Source organism: Hyperolius riggenbachi, chromosome 5 (genome assembly GCF_040937935.1).
Source record: "Hyperolius riggenbachi isolate aHypRig1 chromosome 5, aHypRig1.pri, whole genome shotgun sequence".
Lineage (NCBI taxonomy): Eukaryota > Metazoa > Chordata > Amphibia > Anura > Hyperoliidae > Hyperolius > Hyperolius riggenbachi.
The window spans coordinates 200,313,738-200,330,145 of NC_090650.1; the positions used below are offsets into that span (position 1 = coordinate 200,313,738).

At 45.2% G+C, this 16,408-nt stretch overlaps 1 long non-coding RNA gene across 2 annotated transcripts in view; it reads right to left on the reverse strand.

Annotated features, from left to right (window-relative positions):
* The window catches only part of LOC137517553 (uncharacterized), a 38,156-nt gene extending 22,450 nt beyond the window's left edge, over window positions 1-15,706 (reverse strand). For both annotated transcript variants that reach the window (XR_011020568.1, XR_011020567.1), the window contains exons 1-2: window positions 15,621-15,706; window positions 13,708-13,834 (exon numbers count right to left, since the gene is read on the reverse strand). This is a non-coding gene — a long non-coding RNA (uncharacterized lncRNA). The remainder of the gene's footprint in view (window positions 1-13,707; window positions 13,835-15,620) is intronic.
* Between the last annotated feature and the right edge of the window lie 702 nt (window positions 15,707-16,408).

The window sequence follows — 16,408 nt, forward strand, 5'->3', positions numbered from 1 at the left end:
CAAGCGCGTTTTTTTGTCAGAAACATAGCGTTTTTACTCCTAACAGTGCTCTTATACTGTAGTATATACTTGTATTCAGCAAGCTAGCCAATGAGTGATTAGTTAACCACTTAATGACATGCTGACATTTTCAGCACCTTGGCTCAACGCCGTGTGGTCGTTCAGGAGCTTGACTCACAGCCATTGATGGACATGATGACGGAGGAGCAGCCCATCATGGCTGGGAAATAACGCAGGCATCAATGGATGCCTACGATCACGGTGGCCTAGAGGGGAGATTAATGAATGGGAACTTTGTTCCCATTCATTAATCTAATGATCGGCGGTGGTAATTGGTGGAAATCGTTGGGTGGGAGCAAGCAGCTCTATTTGATAGTGGCTAGATGGTGTAATGGTTAAGGGCTTTGCTTCTGACACAGGAGACCAGGGTTTGAATCTTGGCTCTGCCTGTTCAGTAAGCCAGCACCTATTCAGTAGGAGACCTTAGGCAAGTCTCCCTAACACTGCTACTGCCTATCGAGCGCGTCGTAGTGGCTGCAGCTCTGGTGTTTTAGTCCGCAAGGAGAAAAGCGCATTATAAATGTTATTTGTCTTGTGTGTGTCTTGTCTCCATTTAAGAATGAACACTGTTTTTCAATGAAAACAGTGTTCATTCTCAGCGGACATGTACAGATTTACGTCTCCTACAGCCAATCCCCCCTGTTGCCGGTAACAGCACGATTGCGGTAACAGTCCCCCAAACTGCAGGGACGTGACTATCGCGTCCCTGCAGCTGTAGCAGCTGCCGCTGTGGATGTGAGACTCACATCCCAGGGGCAGAAATGGTTAATAAGCAAACAATGTCTTGATATACAAGCACAGATAATATAAACAAGACATGTCATCAAAACTGAGCCAATGGTCTTTCTCTCTTTGACACTGCAGGATTGTTTTAAATTTAAGTGTAGTGATTGTTCATTGTCACATTTCTGTGAAATCCTCAAAAGTGGGCAATAGCAACTGTCATTGAAAAAGTTCCTTGTTAAAGTGGAGCTGTCATCCATACTACCTCAGAAAAAAAAACCATATATAAGTAGATAAATACTTGCGCTACTTACATAACATATGTATTCCACGGTCCACATTTGATTTTAGTGATTTTTCTATAGTAAAAAAAATCCTTCTTAGGATTTTCCATCTTGTCTGTGTCTATTTTGAAGCCAATCCTGTCATAATTTCTTCCCTTACTCTGTCTGTGTATCATTGCCCGCCCCCCTCCTAGTCTTTCAGAAACTCACAAATAAGTGGAAACTGGGGAATGATGTTTTATGAAGAAGAAAAATAAAAGTGATTTTTAACTTTTGGATTGCCCGGTTAGCATCCTTATTACTTGTTTTATGCCCGACAGTGAAGCTGAACTGAAAATGAAAAGTCAAAATAACCATACACAGGTCATACTTACCTCCTGTGTAGTCTACTACTCAATCTCTCTCTCCACTCCTGCGTCCCATTTGTCCACTGTGATCAATTACATTTTCCATCCTCCATTTTAAAAATGGCCATTACCCCCTAACAGCTTCCTGGTCAGCACATTGTTAAAGGGGTTCTTTCGCGAAAAAAGTAGGCAGTTAAAAAATGTGACAGATGACAGGTTTTGGGCGAGTCCATCTTTTTAAGGCGGATTCTCAGGGCTTTCTTTGTTTTCAACAGGATTTCCTGAACAACAGTTTAACCACTTCCCGACCGCCGTATTGACAATTGGCGGCCGGGAAGTGGACCCTGCAAGGACCGCCGTATTGACAAATGGTGGCGGTTCTTGTACGGGCATGGGCGGAGCGATCGCGTCATCCGTGACGCGATCCTCCGCCGCCGCCTGGCTCCGCTCACCCGCCGCAACATCCCGCCGGCCATACGGAAGCGCCGGCGGGATGTTAACCCGACGATCGCCGCATACAAAGTGTATAATACACTTTGTAATGTTTACAAAGTGTATTATACAGGCTGCCTCCTGCCCTGGTGGTCCCAGTGTCTGAGGGACCACCAGGGCAGGCTGCAGCCACCCTAGTCTGCACCAAGCACACTGATTTTCCCCCCCCCTGCCCCCTGATCGCTCACAGCACCCCTCAGACCCCCCCCCCCTGCCCACCCCCCAGAACCTTGTTTACACCCAATCACCCCCCTAATCACCCATCAATCACTCCCTGTCACTATCTGTCAACGCTATTTTTTTTTACCCCCCCCTGCCCCCTGCTCCCTCCTGATCACCCCCCACCCCTCAGATTCTCCCCAGACCCCCCCCCCCCAGACCCCCCCCCATGTACTGTATGCATCTATCCCCCCTGATCACCTGTCAATCACCTGTCAATCACCTGTCAATCACCCATCCATCACCCCCTGTCACTGCCACCCATCAATCAACCCCTAACCTGCCCCTTGCGGGCAATCTGATCACCCACCCACACCAATAGATCGCCCGCAGATCCAACATCAGATCACCACCCAAGCGCAGTGTTTACATCTATTCTCTCCTCTAAACACCCACTAATTACCCATCAATCACCCATTAATCACCCCCTATCACCACCTGTCACTGTTACCCATCAGATCAGACCCTAATCTGCCCCTTGCGGGCACCCAATCACCCGCCTACATGCTCAGATTGCCCTCAGACCCCCCCTTATCAATTCCCCGGGGCATTATTTACATCTGTCCTTCCCTGTAATAACCCACTGATCACCTGTCAATCACCTGTCAATCACCCATCAATCACCCCCTGTCACTGCCACCCATCAATCACCCCCTGTCACTGCCACCCATCAATCAGCCCCCATCAATCAGCCCCTAACCTGCCCCTTGCGGGCAATCTGATCACCCACCCACACCAATAGATCGCCCGCAGATCCGACATCAGATCACCACCCAAGCGCAGTGTTTACATCTATTCTCTCCTCTAAACACCCACTAATTACCCATGAATCACCCATCAATCACCCCCTATCACCACCTGTCACTGTTACCCATCAGATCAGACCCTAATCTGCCCCTTGCGGGCACCCAATCACCCGCCTACACGCTCAGATTGCCCTCAGACCCCCCTTATCAATTCGCCAGGGCATTATTTACATCTGTCCTTCCCTGTAATAACCCACTGATCACCTGTCAATCACCTGTCAATCACCCATCAATCACCCCCTGTCACTGCCACCCATCAATCACCCCCTGTCACTGCCACCCATCAATCAGCCCCTAACCTGCCCCTTGCGGGCAATCTGATCACCCACCCACACCAATAGATCGCCCGCAGATCCGACATCAGATCACCACCCAAGTGCAGTGTTTACATCTATTGTCTCCTCTAAACACCCACTAATTGCCCATCAATCACCCCCTATTACCACCTGTCACTGTTACCCATCAGATCAGACCCTAATCTGCCCCTTGCGGACACCCAATCACCCGCCTACACGCTCAGATTGCCCTCAGACCCCCCCTTATCAATTCGCCAGGGCATTATTTACATCTGTCCTTCCCTGTAATAACCCACTGATCACCCATCAATCACCCCCTGTCACTGCCACCCATCAATCACCCCCTGTCACTGCCACCCATCAATCACCCCCTAACCTGCCCCTTGTGGGCAATCTGATCACCCACTCACACCATTAGATCGCCCGCAGATCCGACATCAGATCACCTCCCAAGTGCAGTGTTTACATCTGTTCTCTCCTCCAAACACCCACTAATTACCCATCAATCACCCCCTGTCAATGCTACCCTTCAGATTAGACCCCTATCTGCCCCTAGGGCACTCAATCACCCGCCCATACCCTCAGAACACCCTCAGTCCCCAGCCCTGATCACCTCGCCAGTGCATTGCTTGCATCTATTCCCCCCTCTAATCACACCTTGAGACTCCCATCAATCACCTCCTGTCACCCCCTAGTACACCTACCCATCAGATCAGGCCCTAATTTGCCACGTGTGGGCTCCTGATTACTCGGCCAAACCCTCAGATCCCCCTCAGACCCCCTTCCGATCACCTCCCCAGTGCATTGATTGCATCTATTTTCCCCTCTAACCACCCCCTGAGACACCCATCAATCACCTCCTGTCACCCCCTAGCACTACTATCCATCAGATCAGGCCCAATACAACCTGTCATCTAAAAGGCCACCCTGCTTATGACCGGTTCCACAAAATTCGCCCCCTCATAGACCACCTGTCATCAAAATTTTCAGATGCTTATACCCCTGAACAGTCATTTTGAGACATTTGGTTTCCAGACTACTCACGGTTTTGGGCCCGTAAAATGCCAGGGCGGTATAGGAACCCCACAAGTGACCCCATTTTAGAAAAAAAGACACCCCAAGGTATTCTGTTAGGTGTATGACGAGTTCATAGAAGATTTTATTTTTTGTCAAAAGTTAGCGGAAATTGATTTTTATTGTCTTTTTTTCACAAAGTGTCATTTTTCACTAACTTGTGACAAAAAATAAGATCTTCTATGAACTCACCATACACCTAACGGAATACCTTGGGGTGTCTTCTTTATAAAATGGGGTCACTTGTGGGGTTCCTATACTGCCCTGGCATTTTAGGGGCCCTAAACTGTGAGGAGTAGTCTACAAAACAAATGCCTCAAAATGATCTGTGAATAGGACGTTGGGCCCCTTAGCGCACCTAGGCTGCAAAAAAGTGTCACACATGTGGTATTGCCGTACTCAAGAGAAGTAGTATAATGTGTTTTGGGATGTATTTTTACACATACCCATGCTGGGTGGGAGAAATTTCTCTGTAAATGGACAATTGTAAGTAAAAATTCAAAAGATTGTCATTTACAGAGATATTCCTCCCACCCAGCATGGGTATGTGTAAAAATACACCACAAAACACATTATACTACTTCTCTTGAGTACGGCGGTACCACATGTGTGGCACTTTTTTACACCCTAAGTGCGCTAAGCGGCCCAAAGTCCAATGAGTACCTTTAGGATTTCACAGGTCATTTTGCGACATTGTTGGTTTCAAGACTACTCCTCATGGTTTAGGGCCCCTAAAATTCCAGGGCAGTATAGGAACCCCACAAATGACCCCATTCTAGAAAGAAGACACCAAAAGGTATTCCGTTAGGAGTATGGTGAGTTCATAGAAGATTTTATTTTTTGTCATAAGTTAGCGGAAAGTGACACTTTGTGAAAAAAAAACAAATAAAATTAATTTCCGCTAACTTGTGACAAAAATAAAATCTTCTATGAACGCACCATACTCCTAACGGAATACCTTGGGGTGTCTTCTTTCTAAAATGGGGTCATTAGTGGGGTTCTTATACTGCCCTGGCATTTTAGGGGCCCTAAACCGTGAGGAGTAGTCTTGAAACAAAAATTACCTGTGAAATCCTAAAGGTACTCATTGGACTTTGGGCCCCTTAGCACACTTAGGGTGCAAAAAAGTGCCACACATGTGGTATCGCCGTACTCGGGAGAAGTAGTACAATGTGTTTTGGGGTGTATTTTTACACATACCCATGCTGGGTTGGAGAAATATCTCTGTAAATGGACAATTGTGTGTAAAAAAAATCAAAAGATTGCCATTTACAGAGATATGTCTCCCACCCAGCATGGGTATGTGTAAAAATACACCCCAAAACACATTATACTACTTCTCCCGAGTACGGTGATACCACATGTGTGGCACTTTTTTGCACCCTAACTGTGCTAAGGGGCCCAAAGTCCAATGAGTACCTTTAGGATTTCACAGGTCATTTTGCGGCATTTGATTTCCAGACTACTCCTCATGGTTTAGGGCCCCTAAAATGTCAGGGAAGTATAGGAACCCCACAAATGACCCCATTTTAGAAAGAAGACACCCCAAGGTATTTTGTTAGGACTATGGTGAGTTCATAGAAGATTTTATTTTTTGTCACAAGTTAGCGGAAAGTGACACTTTGTGAAAAAAAACAATACAAATCAATTTCCGCTAACTTGTGACAAAAAATAAAATCTTCTATGAACTCACCATACTCCTAACGGAATACCTTGGGGTGTCTTCTTTCTTAAATGGGGTCATTTGCAGGGTTCCTATACTGCCCTGGCATTTTAGGGGCCCTAAACCGTGAGGAGTAGTCTGGAAATCAAATTCCGCAAAATGACCTGTGAAATCCTAAAGGTACTCATTGGACTTTGGGCCCCTTAGCACAGTTAGGGTGCAAAAAAGTGTCACACATGTGGTATCTCCGTACTCGGGAGAAGTAGTAAAATGTGTTTTGGGGTGTATTTTTACACATACCCATGCTGGGTGGGAGAAATCTCTCTGTAAATGGACAAATGTGTGTAAAAAAAATCAAAAAATTGTCATTTACAGAGATATTTCTCCCACCCAGCATGGGTATGTGTAAAAATACACCTCAATACACATTATACTACTTCTCCTGAGTACGGCAATACCACATGTGTGGCACTTTTTTGCAGCCTAACTGCGCTAAGGGGTCCAAAGTCCAATGAGCACCTTTAGGCTTTACAGGGGTGCTTACAATTAGGCACCCCCCAAAATGCCAGGACAGTAAACACACCCCACAAATGACCCCATTTTGGAAAGTAGACACTTCAAGGTATTCAGAGAGGGGCATAATGAGTCCGTGGCAGATTTCATTTTTTTTGTCGCAAGTTAGAAGAAATGGAAACTTTTTTTTTTTTTGTCACAAAGTGTCATTTTCCGCTTACTTGTGACAAAAAATAATATCTTCTATGAACTCACTATGCCTCTCAGTGAATATTTTGGGATGTCTTCTTTCCAAAATGGGGTCATTTGGGGGGTATTTATACTATCCTGGAATTCTAGCCCCTCATGAAACATGACAGGGGGTCAGAAAAGTCATAGATGCTTGAAAATGGGAAAATTCACTTTTTTTTCACCATAGTTTGTAAATGCTATAACTTTTACCCAAACCAATAAATATAGGCTGAATGGGTTTTTTTTCATCAAAAACATGTTTGTCCACATTTTTCGCGCTGCATGTATACAGAAATGTTACTTTATTTGAAAAATGTCAGCACAGAAAGTTAAAAAAATCATTTTTTTGCCAAAATTCATGTCTTTTTTGATGAATATAATAAAAAGTAAAAATCGCAGCAGCAATCAAATAGCACCAAAAGAAAGCTTTATTAGTGACAAGAAAAGGAGCCAAAATTCATTTAGGTGGTAGGTTGTATGAGCGAGCAATAAACCGTGAAAGCTGCAGTGGTCTGAATGGAAAAAAAGTGCCTGGTCCTTAAGGGGGTGAAAGCCCACGGTCCTCAAGTGGTTAACTGTCAAAATAGCAAGATACCAGCCGGCCTCCCTAATCACTTGCACACTATTATGTCAGTTCGATTTTGCAACTGTTGTTCAAGAAATGCTGTTGAAAACAAAGAAAGCCCTGAGAATCCCCCTTAAAAAGATGGACTGGCCCAAAACCTGTCATCTGTCACATTTTTTAACTGCCTACTTTATTCGCGAAAGAACTCCTTTAAACTGTAATATCGCCCACTTGAGCCATAGGGAAACCTGGACATTACATTGCACATTCAGTTGTAACTGACAGCTGCTGATATATAACTGACAGCAACTGGTATATTTCAGTTCTGACAAAATATTGTCAGAACTGGTAGGGATCACTGTAAGAAGAAAATGGTGAGCTTCTGAGAGGAACTGACAGTATGATTAGTATGTAATATTTATTTGCAGCTACGTCATGTGTTTATTTTAAATAATTTTACACACTTCAGGTTCCCCTTAAAAGCGGCACAAAAAGAAAAGATTGGGGTGAGCCAACAGATAGCAATAATTATGTTCATTGTAATGAAAGTCTTCCTGCACAATAAGCCTCATCATCTCGTTTCCACCAGCCTCAATTCTTTTTAAACATAAAGTGAAAGTTCATTTGTTTTGCTGTATGCATGTTTCTTTATACAGTACAGTACTTTGTATTGAATATTTTTCTATAAATGTTTAAAGTAAATTGTGTGACGAATTGTCTGAGTTTCCATTAATTCTAATGTGGAAATTTACTTTGACATAGGACTGCATGTTTCCAGAACGAATTATGCTCACACCAAGCTTCCACTGTACTGTATACAGTATATACTAAAGCAACACTTACAATACATGAACAGAGCCAGAATCAGGAACATTTCAATCATGAATGCCAATCTACATCACTAAGGTATCTGCTATAAGTTAACCACTTGCTCTTCACCAAAGCACTCCACAAGGGATAATGGACCGCTACTCTTAGGGCCCATTTCCACTATGAAGTGATATGAGTGCAGCTACCTAGCCACATCGCATCACTTCCACCACCATTCATGAGTCACTTTTGCATCGGGAGATGCGGAAGCGTATAGAGGGGATGGCCAGCGGATGCGGCTGTGCGAGTATCTGCAGCATGCTGCAGATTCTCGGATCGCTCAGCACCACTCCGCATGTAATGCACACAATGGAAACTGTTCCATTGCCGTGGATTGGTTTCAGGACACCCGTGGTGCGATGCAGCTATGTAGCCGCATCGCACCGCATGTAATGGAAACAGGTCCTTAGTTTGAAATTGATTTTCTTCTGCTAGTAGCCATCAGAATAAGTGGCATGCTAGGTTGTTAGTAGAGATGGCCCGAACCTCCGATTTTAGGTTCGTGAACGGGGTTCGCGAACTTCCGCAAAAGGTCCGGTTCGCGCAAACTTCCGTGAAACGCAATAGACTTCAATGGGGTTGCGAACTTTGAAAACTAGAAACATTTATGCTGGCCACAAAAGTGATGGAAAAGATGTTTCAAGCAGTCTAACACCTAGAGGGGGGCATGGATGAGTGGGATAGACACCAAAAGTCCCGGGGAAAATCTGGATTTGACGTAAAGCAGCGTTTTAAGGGCAGAAATCACATTGAATTCTAAATTGCAGGGCTAAAGTGCTTTCAAACATCTTGCATGCGTATACATCAATCAGGGAGTATAATTAGAGTACTGCTTCACACTGACACACCAAACTCACTGTGTAACGCACCGCAAACAGCTGTTTGCGTAGTGACGGCCGCACTGGACTGATGCGCAACATGGCCAGAGTGCAGGCCGTGGCAGTTTTCCAGCCCATATGGTCGCCAGCTGTGGTAGCTCAATGATAGAACAACAGTGACGGTCCAGCTTATCAAATTTGGTCTGTTCACAATGAAGCAACGACCTTATTATCTTTGGTGTGCCAACCCCCTCCCCCACCCCCGGCGGTCATTGCTTCATTGTGATGCGCAAGCCCCTTCACCGTGGCAAGGTAATGATTACGAAGGGGAATGGGCACTTGTACATGCCTTTTGTTTTGTTGTTGCAGTTGCACTGCAGCCAGAAAAATAAGGCAGGCATGTACACGCACCAGAAAAAATAGTATAACTGCTAGCATCGGCCTTAAAAATTCAGGAATCCGCCTGGAGTCCTGGACCCTGTTGGTGGTGGAAGAGAAGGCAAGAGGCCTGCAGGCAGAGATGCTGTGTGTGGGGACTGACTTGGTATTCGGGTGGGCAGTAGCCCTCCAGGATCCATGCCTCATTCATTTTGATAAAGGTGAGGTACTGAACACTTTTGTGACTTAGGCGACTTCTCTTCTCGGTGACAATGCCTCCAGCTGCGCTGAAGGTCCTTTCTGACAGGACACTTGAGGCAGGGCAAGACAAAAGTTAGATGGCAAATTGGGACAGCTCTGTCCACAGGTCAAGCCTGCGCACCCAGTAGTCCAAGGGTTCATCGCTGCTCACAGTGTCTACATCCACACTTAAGGCCAGGTAGTTGGCTACCTGCTGGTCCAGGTGTTGGTGGAGGGTGGATCCGGAAGCGCTAAGGTGAGGCGTTGGACTAAAGAATGCCTGCATGTCCGACATAACATGAGATTGCTGGAGTGTCCTGTCCGCCACTCTACGCACGGCACGCTCCAGGAAGTAAGCTTAGGGGATCAAGTCACTGATGGTACCTTCACTGCCACTCACCAGGTTGGTCACCTCCTCAAACGGCCACATGAGCCTGGATGCGTTTCGCATCAGTGTCCAGTTGTTGGGCCACAACATCCCCATCTCCCCAGATTGTGTCCTTCTACTGAAATTGTAGAGGGACTGGGTGACAGCTTTCTCCTGTTCTAGCAGGCGAGAGAACATGAGCAGGGTCGAATTCATATCATATCAAGCGTCTCATCGGCAAGTTGTTTCTCCGCTGAATGTCCGCAAAGCGTGCCAGGGTCGTTTAAGACCGCCTGGAATGCCCACACAACTTCCTGGCCTGCTTCAGGATGTCCTCTAAGCCTGGGTACTTTGACACAAATCTTTGAATGACTAGATTCAGCACATGTGCCATGCAGGGTACATGTATCAGCTTTCCCAAATTCAAAGCGGAAAGGAGATTGCTGCCGTTGTCACACACCACGTTGCCGATCTCCAGCTGGTGCGGGGTCAGCCACTGATCCACTTTTTTGTTAAGAGCAGCCAGGAGAGCTGGTCCAGTGTGACTCTCCGCTTTGAGGCAAGACATGTCTAAGATGGTGTGACACCGTCGTACCTGGCATGCAGCATAGGCCCGGGGGAGATGGGACTGTTGAGCTGGAGAGGAGATCGCAGACCAGCCAAAGAGGAGGAGGATGACGACAGTGAAGAGGATGTAGCAGGCGGAGAAGAGGTGGCAGGAGGCCTGCCGGCAAGCCATGGAGGTGTCACAAGTTGGTCCGCTGCACAGCCACGTACTCCCTGCTTGCCATCGGTCACCAGGTTGACCCAATGGGCTGTGTAAGTAATGTAGCGGCCCTGACCGTGCTTGGCAGACCAGGCATCTGTGGTCAGGTGGACCCTTGACCCAACGTTGTGTGCAAGAGATGACACCACTTGCCTCTCCACTTCACGGTGTAGTTTGGGTATCGCCTTTTTAGAAAAATAATTGCGGCCTGACATCTTCCACTGCAGTGTCCCAATGGCCACAAATTTATGGAAGGCCTCAGAGTCCACCAGCTTGTATGGTAACAGCTGGCTAGCTAACAGTTCCGCCATGCCAGCTGTCAGACGGCGGGCAAGGGGGTGACTGGCAGAAATTAGCTTCTTCCACTCAAAAATTTACTTCACGGACACCTGGCTGCTGTGGGCAGAGGAGTAGGAACCGCTCAAGGTCAGAGGCGGAGTGGAGGAGGGTGGCTGTGAAGGTGTAAAGGAGAAAGTGGATGAAGACACTGCACCTTAAGGAGGAAGAGGAGAAGGAGGGTTTTTCTTTTGTATGCTGCTTTTCCTCTGGTGCTCTTCCCATTGCAGTTTGTGCCTTTTCTCCAGGTGCCTTCATAAGGCACTTGTCCCTATGTGAGTGTTGGCCTTTCCACGGCTCAATTTTTGGAGGCAGAGAGAACAGATGGCTTTGCTCCGATCTGAGGCAGACACACTAAACAATTTCAAAACCGCTGAGCCCCCCTGGGGTGATGGCACTATGGTGGCCTCAGCAGCTGACGTTGAAAGGCATGTTGGCTGGCTGTCCATAGGTGGCGATACATAGCGCCGGACACTGCCACCAGCTGTTTCTGACAATGAGCTCCCCCTGCTTCTTTCAGCAACTCGTCTCCTACTACTCCTCTCTGACTCCCCCTCTGAACTGTCTCCCTTTTCATCTCCTCTATTGGGAACATACGTTGGATCCATATCATCGTCATCATCATAATCATCCTGCCCAGCTTCGCTTGCCTCAGACACCTCCAAAACTGCACCAACAGCAGGTACTTCATAATCCTCCTCCTCACATGTTACGTCCATAGTGTCTCCTAACTCACACATATGAGGTGGTGTAACTTGCTTAGCACCTTCATCTTGTTGTTGCAGTAGTGGCTGGGAATCAGTGATTTCACCACCAAATAACTCCTGCAAAGTGTCAAATGCAGCGGATGCAGTGCTTGTAGTAGTGCTGGTGGCTGCGGGAGATGAGGTGTTCTGTGTTAAATAGTCAACCACGTCCTGAAAATCTTGGGAGTTGATGGCACATGCTTTCTTCTGAACACTGTACTTTGGGCCAGGGCCGCACGAAATCACATCAACACGACCTCGCACAGACCTGCCAGTGGGTCTGCCTCTACCTCTTCCTCTACCTGTTTTGTCCGTTTTGTCCATATCGGGGGGGGGGGGGGGGTGGATGAAGTGAAAGGTATGCACTGACTTGACTAATACAATGTGCAGTCACACAGGTGCAGTTAACAGGTATGCACAGAGTGATATATCACACTGCGTGCACTCACGTAGGTAGGTGGTTTCACTGAACACAACAGGTAGGTATATGCTATGATGAGGTGGGTTCACTGAAAACAACAGGTAGGTATAAGCAGTGATGAGATGGGTTCACTGAACACAACAGCTAGGTATATGCTGTGATGAGGTGGGTTCACTGAACACAACAGCTAGGTATATGCTGTGATGAGGTGGGTTCACTCAACACAAAAGGTAAGTATATGCAGTGATGAGGTGGGTTCATCAACACAAAAGGTAGGTATATGCAGTAATGAGGTGGGTTCACTGAACACAAAAGGTAGGTTATATGCAGTGATGAGGTGGGTTCACTCGACACAAAAGGTAGGTATATGCAGTAATGAGGTGGGTTCACTAAACACAACAGGTAGGTATATGCAGTCATGAGGTGGGTTCGCTGAATACAAAAAGTAGGTATATGCAGTGAGGTGGGTTCACTCAACACAAAAGGTAGGTATATGCAGTGAGGTGGGTTCACTCAACACAAAAGGTAGGTATATGCAGTGATGAGGTGGGTTCATTAAACACAACAAGTACTAGGTATATGCAGTACTGGGTATTACAATGTGCACCTGTCACACAGGTAGTCACTGAATATGCTGGGCCTGGTAGTGGCACACACACAGTATGAATTAGCAAGGCTGTTTATGCAACACAAGTGTCAGTGAGTGACTCACAGAAAAAAAATAGATCACAAGAACAAGATTAGCTCTCAAAAGAGCTGTTGTGGGGTGCTATTTTAGCAATAAGAATCAGCCAGGAGGAAGCCAACAAGCCTATAACAGCATAACTAATCTTTCCCTATGAGAGTCTGCCAGCAACTGTCCCTTCTCTCACTATTGTAGGCACACGAGTGAGTGTAATGGCCGGCGGAGCCTGCCTTTTATAAAGGGGGGTTGGGGTTCCAAGAGCGAGTGTAGCCTAATTGGCTATAATGTGCCTGCTGACTGTGATGTAGAGGGTCAAAGTTGACCCTAATGGCGCACTATGGGGTGAATCGAACTTCCGCAAAAGTTTGCCTTCGCTTGCGAACGCGAACCACCGAAAGTTCGCCTGGAACTGTTGGCATGCGAACCGTTCGGGCCATCTCTAGTTGTTAGCAGAATGGATTGTTTTATTGTATATATGCAACTGAGATCTCTGTGATTTGCACTTGAGAAAGGGCCTCTGCCCGAAACGTTGTGCTTTTTAGTGTGCTGTAACACCGCTGTATAAAAATAAATATTGTGCTGTATTACACTCCTGGAGGGTCGAGTCCTTTTGGATTGTTGCTGTTATATGGACTTTATGGTGAGGTGTGATGGGCCTCTGACCGCATTGGACTCCCCGTGTGATTAATGATCCCTCTGAGGCCGGCAGGCACACCGTGTTCTTGGATCTCTGTGATTTACACTTGTCTGCAAAATCATAGCTATGAGTGTCATTTGATGTTCTAAATAAAGACTTAGATTTCTTACCCTGCCAATTGGTGTAGCGAGACATCCTTTTGGAAACTGTGCTTGGAGATGCTGGATCCCTGGCTCCCCATCGGCTTTGCATTGGTGGTTGTAGCGGCTCTACCTCCTATTGTTGGTCTGCAAAATACTGTGTTGGGCTTGATCAGACACAATATGCTTACATCAAGGTCAGAAACATTAGAATAGCTGGGTTCTTGTTATCGCTATTAGTGATGAGCTCAAATTTTGCACAATTGTAATTTTGCATCATAACTGCAAAATTTCAGATAAAATTGTAATTAATGTAGTTTGTAAATGGGGGTCCTGATGATGCAGGATTGCAAAACAATTGGCTGTTGACCAGCAAACATGCGCACATTTTTTCGGGGGTTTGCATGTTCTGGACCCTGTGTGTAAGTCTTTTAAATCTTTTCTTTTTTTTTTATGAGAATTTGCCTTGTAAATAAACGATTACACTTAAAGTTGCGTTTTGGTTTAATTTTATGCTAATATCCTGGTTACCAGAGTGATTCTAACCAAGGGATTGGAAAGCCTCTGGACTTCTAACATACCACTTCTAGGTTCTTGGATTGATGAATGTGATACATACAACTGTATAATGTAGGTTGTTGATAGCTAGTGAGCCCCTTTCCATCTTTGGGTGAAGGTGACCACATGAATACATAAAAGCTAAATTACCACTATGGTGAAGTAGGACTGTGTACTATACCTTTTGATTATTCTGACCTGCGCTGACATGTATGGTAAGGGCAATAGTGGGAACAAAGCAAAAAAAAATATTTTTCAAAAACACCTTGTAGTTTTTGAGATTTTAAAAATAAAAATGAAAATGGTTTTTAAACTGTCATTTTTCTGATTTATCTTTGCATTTTAAAAATTGATTTTCTCAAAAACGACAAGGTATTTTTTGGCTTTTTCCCACCCTTCTCCTTAACAAACATAGCAATTTTGGTGATGATAACATGTATGGGGGCTTAGCTGTTAGGCACTAAAGTTGGCACACATTATGCAAAACATTAAGTGAAAATTACGCAACATTACAAATGGATTATTCAAAATTAGTTGAATGTCCAAATTGTAATTATGTATGGTCATAACTGTGAAAATGTACACAACATTTTGCCTAATCATAATTAGCAGATTACAACCATCACTAATTGCTATCATAATGGAATGTATGGTCTTACTGTCATTCAATGCCCCTCCCAGGGGGGGGGGTGGCAATGAAGGGGAGTGGATTGGACAGTAGGGAGGTTTGTGATTTTTTTAGGGGTGTGTGTGGGAAGCAAGTCAGTCTTCTTTAAAGGAATACTTTAGAGGAGTTGGGGGAAAATGAGTTGAACTTACCCGGGGCTTCTAATGGTCCCCCGCAGACATCCTGTGCCCGCGCAGCCACTCACCGATGCACAGGCCCCACCTCCAGTTCGCTTCTGGAATTTCAGACTTTAAAGTCTGAAAACCACTGCGCCTGCGTTGCCGTGTCCTCGCTCCCAATAATCTCACCGGGAGCGTACTGCGCAAGCCCAGTATGGTCTGTGCCTGCGCAGTACGCTCCTGGTGACATCAGCGGGAGCGAGGACATGATAACGCAGGCGCAGTGGTTTTCAGACTTTAAAGTCAGAAATTACAGAAGTGAACCGGAGGCGGGGCTGGAGCATCAGTGAGAATGAAGCGGAGGGTAAGTTCAAGTCATTTTCCTCTGACCCCCCTACAGTATTCCTTTAAAACACATTATATATTCATTAACAATCTGGGGTTTGAATGAGGCAGGCAGAAATGAAGCGGGTAAGGGGATGTTTATCGTTAAGTGTTTAATGTAGATTATAAGCAAATGAATATAGATATCAAAGATAAGCCATTATAAACATAGCTTACTTTCATTTAACACATCTAGAAGTTTTCCTTAAACTCACCTTTTACAACATAATTCTGTAGACAAGTAGCTTCTGAGAGATGCTGACAACACTGCCAGCATTCATTACAAAGTCACATTGCTGATGTTGCTAGGTGAAGCAGGAATCTGTTGGCTTGGATACAAGGTGCATCATAAGACAAGAGATGACAAGGGAGATGACAGAGGTGAGCAGTATTTAGATATTCACCTACTTCTTTGACAACATGAAAGCTAAAAAAAAATGTCTACTTGACCTTGTTATAAACTGTGCAGTATTTTTTTCAGATTAACTGGAATCCTTTTGCTTTAATGATGTATTTCATACTGTAAGTGTCAAACTATCAGTGTTAAAAGCACTTTATTGAAATAATTGGCCTGATTTACCTAAATTCTCTTAAGCTGGAGATCACTGGAAAACATGAGTCTGCCAGCCTGCTGGATTTAGAACACACCTTACAACACAAAAATCTTGATATTACAAAAAAATTGGCAAATAATAATTTGAGCTGCAGGAAAGTTGGTGAATTGGCAGTTGTGTGGTTGAAGCAGTATTGCCAACCACATTTCTCATTTTTGCAAGACAAGACGTCAAAAAAATCTGGACACCTAATTCTTTTGACCGACAGTACAGAGTCAATAGTGCACTCTCTGGGGTTTGGGCTAAGTTGTAGGTGTGGTCACAATATTTACATATATTATACACACTTATAATGCAGTACTATTAAAGCCTATGGTATGAAGAAAGTTTAAATGCATAGGAATATAGCAATAATATACACATTATGCCTTAAACAATAAATAGCGTTT